The 7142-nt window shown below is 44.9% G+C and overlaps 1 long non-coding RNA gene across 2 annotated transcripts; it reads left to right on the plus strand.

Moving 5' to 3' along the window:
* Positions 1 to 2056: 2056 nt before the first annotated feature.
* LOC140603472 (uncharacterized) lies at positions 2057 to 6641 on the plus strand. 2 transcript variants are annotated; one of them, XR_012006452.1, is made up of 3 exons: positions 2057 to 2214; positions 2685 to 3778; positions 5653 to 6641. It is a non-coding gene; the product is annotated as an uncharacterized lncRNA (long non-coding RNA). The 2 variants fall into 2 exon arrangements; XR_012006451.1 differs by having other exon boundaries at positions 3714 to 3778.
* Positions 6642 to 7142: the final 501 nt, after the last annotated feature.

A 7142-nucleotide genomic window follows, 5' to 3' on the forward strand; every position in this document is an offset into this window, starting at 1 on the left:
CCCTTACCTGGAAGTTCCTGCAATGTCAAACAGGCAAAATCATGGTTCTAAGCTTTAGTCAATACACCTTATGATCAAGATTATTGAGGGGATGATAATTAATAAGCAAAATATATGTCATCCCTGAAACTCTCCAGATACCATATTAGGTCAACCAAAGTCCTTGATTTTAATAGAATGTCTTTTATCTTCATTAAAACTCACAGAATAGAAACAAAAAAAAAGGTGATCTGCAATCAGAGTTCAGGACAATTGTTTGGTTCCCACCATTCAGCAGGGAGGAACACTTAATGTTTAGGCATATGCAATGTACAGCTCACATCTCTTGGCATGCTTGGCATGTTTGAGCTGTTTGGGGAATAGTCAGGGGTTCAGTGAGACTGCAGGAGAGTGAACGAGGGGGTGCAATGGGAGATAAGCGGGCTGGGAGGGTGGGGAAGAGGGAGCCACTGAAATGATGAGCCATTAGTGAGTTTGGAGCAGAAGAGTGATCTGATCTGATTTGTGTTTTGGGAAGACCACCCTGGTTGATGTGTAGGGACTAGACTGTAGGAGTGCAAGGGCAGAAGCAGGGCTATCAGTGAGGAGGTCACTGGAATGATCCAGATGAGACATGACAGTGGCTAAGCCCAGGGAGCGTAGTAGTTAGATTCTGCAATTTAATGATGGAGCCAATAAAAATTTCTGATGGGGGATCCCTGGGTGGCGCAGCGGTTTAGCGCCTGCCTTTGGCCCAGGGCGCGATCCTGGAGACCCAGGATCAAGTCCCACATCGGGCTCCCGGTGCATGGAGCCTGCTTCTCCCTCTGCCTATGTCTCTGCCTCTCTCTCTCTCTCTCTCTCTCTCTCTGTGTGACTATCATAAAAAATTAAAAAAAAAAAACTTAAAAAAAATTTCTGATGGAAGAAAAATAGGAAGAAGGGAAGAGTCAAGGATGATCACAAGGCTTTCGGCCCGAACAAGTGGAAAGATAGAACTGCCATTGACTAAGGTGGGAAAGACTGGGGAGAATCAGGGTTCAGGGGTGACATCAAGAGTTCATTTTAGACACGGTATGTTTGGTATGTCTTATTTTTTTCTCAAATTTTATCCCTCTCTCTTGGGTCACCCTCATTCTGAAACCAAGATTTCTCCCAGTCTCTAGGTCCATCCCATCCCTGCCCCTCATCAGCCCTCTCCTCTGAGATAGCACTGGAGCATAGTAGTTAGAAGAGTGGACTCTAGAGACAAAATTCTGCATTCGAATCTGGGTCAGCCATTTTCTAGCTGTGTAACACTGAGAGAATTACTTAAGTTGACTGAAATTTAGTTCCTCTGTTTCTAAAGTAGAAGAAAATAATCATTGCCTTTCTCTTAAGAGTTAATGTGAGGATCGAAAGGGATAGTATATGTGAAACGGGCAAGTGCACAGTACGAGTCAGCTCTCTGGCTATATCCCAGGCTTTTGTCTCCAAAATTTTTCCGGTTTCCTCTGTCATACATGAGAACTAGGGTGTGAGGATGAGGTTCATTTCTTTTTAAAGACTTTATTTATTTATTTATGAGAGACACAAAGAGAGAGGCAGAGACACAGGCAGAGGGAGAAGCAGGCTCCCCATTTGGACCCCAATGTGGGACTTGATCCCGGAACCCCAGGATCACGACCTGGGCTGAAGGCAAATGCTCAACCACTGAGCCACCCAAACGCCCCAAGGATGAGATTCTTGTGGGGAAGGAGACAAGATGAGGTGAGTGAGAGGGGAAGGAGCCAGGATCCAGTACAAGAACCCTTGTCTACTAGAATGGGCTGGAGGTTGGGCACAGGTAGGATTGACAAAAGAGAGCCGACCAGGCAAGCAAGGCACGTTAGCACCCTGCTGGTTCTTGGAAATAAACCGTGGCACCTCTCAGCTGTAGAAGGGGGAAGTAGGTGGGGGAAGCCAGGACCTGACATGAGGCAGGGCCTGGAGAAGGGGACAGGGGAACAGTAGCTGACTAAGTGATGCCTGATGTCTAAGGATGAAGCAAGAAGCATTATGATGCAGGCAGAGGCAGTGGCCTGTTCAGTGAGTTTCCAAGTAGATGATGGGATTCCCACAAGGCAGAAACATAGTGATGCGAATGAGGCAGCATCTAGAAGGTTTGTCTGTGGCTGGGGTTCACTGGCAGAGCGCAGGCCCTCGGAGAGGAGAGGGCGAGAATGACAAAGTTACTCCTCCAGACCCATGACCCAGGTACACCTGCCTGAATCTAGGCTCTGATTCTGTGCTCTCAATCTCTGCCCTTCCCATGCCCAGGTACCTTAGCCGCTGAGCCTTTCTTTTGGGAAAACTCTTCTACTGCCCATCCCCCTTGCTGAGGAGGCAGATTCCCCTCACCTTCTGACAAGTAGTCAAGTCCTCCAGCTCGAGACTCTGAAGGCCTGATCTCAACACCAGCCACTATCCCTGCTATATAACAGAGCACTTCTCTCATGCTCTTAAGTCTCAGTTTCCTGATCTATAAAATGGGTACCTCAGGAGCACCTCCCTCTCAATATTATTAGTTGAGTTTCCATGAGACTTAGCACTGAACCTGTCACACAGTGGGTGCTCCTGGGATGGCAGCTGTGGTTATGAAGGTAACCTGCCTCCTTGGTGATCAGGCTGGGTGACTATATCTTGTGGTATAGAAAAAGATAAAATGAGTCTAAATTTCCTTTTAGGGTTTAAAAACTGGATATCAATGCAATTCTTCAAGAATTTTAGCAATCACATTAGGTTCCTGTGGCAAGATCTTTGAAAGATGATCCTTGTTTACATGCAAGAATTCTCGTGCGTCTATTAAAAAGCAGTCACACTTACATGTATGAGATACAAATCTCAGGAGTGGGGAAAGGAAAAGCTTCCATTACAGTTATGAGAGTTCAAGTATCCAGAGCAAAACAGTTTTGCCTCAGAAAATTCTGATCAAGGTGGCCTTGGTGGTAATTTCTCCTACATGTGCAGCCCACATGGCTACCTCGCCCAGTGCTTTTTAATTCTTTCTAAGGAGATGCTTCATCCATCAATCGTCCAGACTCTTGCCCTATGGAGACATCTGCATAGAGTTCATAGCAAGACATCCTCCCGAAGCTCTAATCTAGTTCTCTAAGTTAGCAGAAGTGCTTTTGCAAAGCAATATGGTAATGTAGCAGAGACCACAAGGATGTCAGAAAGTCTCCTCCGAAGCATTTATTCTAAGGCCATGTTATTCAGAAGGCAAAAAATATGTGCAAGAAGATGCTTCCTGCAAATGCTACCTTTTAAAAAATACCAGAAATATGAGGAGCAAACCAACTGCACAACAATGTGGGAATAATTTAGGAAGTTACGGAATATTGTGCAAACACTGAGATTTCTAAATATGCAGGCTTTGGAAGCATAGAAACTGTTTTTGATGTGCTGTTAAGTCAAATGGCAGAATTTGAAAAAGACATTGCCTCGTGGCTGCAAGTCTATAAAATGTGTAATCATGGATGAGCAGGGCTAGGTAATGGGCAAAAACGAAACATTACCTGAAGGTGCTGGAAATAGAATTTGTCCCTTCAAAATATTTGTTGACACTGTTGCTATGAAAACTTATCAACAAAAAAAATGTTTAAAATAATTAAGTAAACCCAAGGCACCAAAGATGTGAACGCCCCAAGGCTGGGTGCAATGCTATGCTCTTACATACACTGATTACACAAGAAAATTCCTTCTCTGCTGTTTAGGCACAGAGTATAGATCACCTGCTGATATTTGCCTTCTCACCATGGAAGGAAGCCACTACTGCCTGGTAAGTCTTCCATACGTGACTCATGGACATCAAAGCCCCCACACCCACGTAGCCAGAACTAGAAACACTTGCAGCCCCCACCTGGAATCTTATAATGATTGATTTCCTGTCCAGAGAAAGTGGGTCTGGGTAAAAGACAAAGTTTGACTTATATTCCTTTACCTATAGGAACCATATGGTCCACACTTTTGAATAATTAGTCCTCTAAGCCCGACTAGGCTTGTAAACAAATTCCTTTTTCCTGGCCTGTAGTCATTTGTTCATTTGCTCACTCACCCAGCCCTTAGGAAACATCTTTCATGTGTCCAGCATTTGCTCTGCATGAAGAATTAAAATTCAAAAGAAATAGTCATACCAAGGAGCTCCAAATCTAATCAGAAAGGACAGACACATCTTTAATTTTATATGATGAGTTAAGGTCTTGCTTTCATCATCTGTGAAGTGGAGGGAGGAATTCCTACTTCACAAACTTAAGAGAGGATTTGATGAAATGACACATGTACTAAACACCCAGAAAAGAGAAAATCCTCAGGAAATACTGGTTTCTTTCCCATTGACATTGAGTGTTGGACTGCTGTGGCCTTCTAACATGGGGGAAGAACAGAATTCCTGGGATTTTGCTAATGATGGACAGAGAAGCCTCCTCAGAAGCAGGGGCCAGGAAGATGAGTGGGATTTCTCCAGGGGGAAGGGAGAAGGCCATCCAGAGAGAAGGAATAGGGCACACAGGCACAGAAGAAGAGGAAGCATGCCACACATGTGCTTCTCCATGACTTGAGTAACCTGGGGTTCAAGGGTAAGCTACATTACTCTCAACGTTCCATGGAAGTAAATGAAGACTGACCAAATGAGAACAAATGAGCTATTTATTCAGAGCTTACTATAGCGAAGCTGTCATCATTTATGTTTTGGCCAAGACCCACAGGCAGGTAGAGCCACAGGAAAGCTCTGTAGTGGGAAGAGAGGAGGCTTCAGGTGCACCCTGATTGGAGGCAGTTGGCCTGGGCAAGCTGTAGGTGGGCTAACTAGAAGCAGGCATCCTATGTGATCACTAAATAGTGCATATTTGGTTTTCTCTGGTTGGTCCTAAGTTCCAAGTAGGGACACACATTGGGGAAGCTGTCAGTTATTAATCAAGTCCTAGCCATTTGGGAATGATTGCTATGGGAGTTACTATTTGGCTTCCTGGACTAGTGTCCAGAGATCATAGACCTCCTACAAGTCCCCCTCACAGCAGGCTGGCTTCCTGGGCTGGTTATTCAAAATAATAGGTTGATTTCCTGGACAGTTTGCTGCGAGTGTGGGTCAGAGTTCTATTCTTTAAGAGTTCTATTTTTTTTTAAAGATTTTATTTATTTTAGAGAAAGAGATAGAGAGAGCAGGAGGGAGGGGCAAAGGGAAAGGGAAGGAGAGAGACAATCTCAAGCAGACTCTCTACCGAGCACGGAGCCGGATGTAGGGCTTGATCTCACAACCCTGAGATCATGACCTGATCCAAACTCAAGAGTCTTAATGCTTAACCACCCAGGCACCCTCAGGGTTCTATTCTTATCTACAGTCTGGCCACTGTCTATATATTCAGTCTTTCTTTTTTTTTTTTTTTTTTTTTTTTACGATTTTATTTATTTATTTATGAGAGACACAGAGGAAGAGAGAAAGAGGCAGAGACACAGGCAGAGGAAGAAGCAGGCTCCATGCAGGGAACCCAATGTGGGACCCGGTCCCGGGTCTCTAGGATCGCACCCTGGGCCGAAGGCGGCGCTAAACCACTGGGCCACCAGGGCTGCCCTATATATATTCAGTCTTGATTAAAATTAAATGGCCCAGGCATCCCATCTCACTTAGAGTGAAAATGTCTTTTTTTTCTTCCCTAGGTTTCACCTGAGGGCTTACCGGTGTCCAAAGGACCAATTCCGAAGGCTTGGAAGATGCCCCCACTCCATCCCAGGCCCCAAGCTAGCTACTTCTTCAGAGCATGTTTCATTCCTTTCATGAGGTCATTATTGTCATTCCCTCTGGCCATCCCTGATGCTGGCCTTGGAACCTGCCCATATTCTGTCCAAAGGCTTTTTCTTCCCTCACTGCTGGCGCCGGAACTCAGCCCACTCTTAGGAAGCAGACATTGGATTATAACCAACAACTTTGACTATGATTCTTCAAAAGACAGATTTCTCCCACAAATGATATTTCCCTCTCAAAAAAAAAAAAAAAAAAAAAAAAAAAAAAAGGCCAACTCACTACCTAGTCTCACCAAAAACACTACTGTGGAAAGCTTGAATAACAGAGCCCAGACTTACCATTTTCCTAATAGGATGACTCTGGACAGAGGTAGGAGGGAACCGAATGAAATGGGGAGCTAATTTGCCATCTAGATGGCCTCCCTGCAAATCAGATGTCTCGATCGCACTCTTGGCAAACGCTGAAGTGCAATCAATTCTTGGATAAATTCTCTGACAGGTGTTCAAAGCAATGATATGCAGGGCTGTTGATTAAAGAGTCATCCACATGTTTTAGATGCCAGATGTGCAGGCAGCAAAGTCAACAGTTAGTTGAGAAAATGTAGGAGCCTGGCTGATATGTTCCCCAGATGGACTGCAGGGACATTGGCAAGTGAGCAAACTTTTTTTTTTTTTTTAGGGGTTAGGTCATAAGGCATGAAAGAGATCATTCTGGCCTGCAAAAATAGAAAGCACACTCAAAAATCATTTTAAATCTGCTTGGATCTCAATCAGTTTATTTTTAAATGACCTACCCTTCCATTTAAGGAAGTAAATGTACACTGAATGCCTACGAGGCTGGCTTTCAATTTACTGCAAGAGACAGGCATCTTAAGGGTAACCATAATATAAAATAAAATTATGTATTGGCTGATCCCCATAATGCTATTTTGTGCCAGGGCACGGCTCCTGGCTAATGGAATAGGACCGTTGGGCTCAAAGGGGGATCTGTCCTCAACTTGCACATAGACCTACTAGATGCAAACACTAGACTTTATTCTCTGGTTGGGTGGTCAAAGCAGGGTGATAGCTGTCTCAGGCAGTGGCTCTCAGCTGAGCCATTCTGTCTCCTGGGAGACACTTGGCAAAGTGTAGGCAGACATTTGCGGTTGTCACAACTTGGGACACGCTATGGGCATCTAGCGGGCAGGGGCCAGGGTTGCTGCTAAACATCTTACAATGCACAGGAATCCTCCTACAGCAAAGAGTTACCAGGCCCCAAATGTCACTAGTGCAGAGGTGGAGAAACCCCTGGCCTCGGGGAAACTGTCTACTGACCTCCTCTTTCTAGCCTCACCTTCCTGGCCCCCCATGTACCAGCCACTCACTCCCTGGGCAACCCATGAATCTTGACTCACAGTCGTCTC

The sequence above is a fragment of the Canis lupus genome, chromosome 14 (assembly GCF_048164855.1).
Source record: "Canis lupus baileyi chromosome 14, mCanLup2.hap1, whole genome shotgun sequence".
In the NCBI taxonomy this organism is placed as follows: Eukaryota; Metazoa; Chordata; class Mammalia; order Carnivora; family Canidae; genus Canis; species Canis lupus.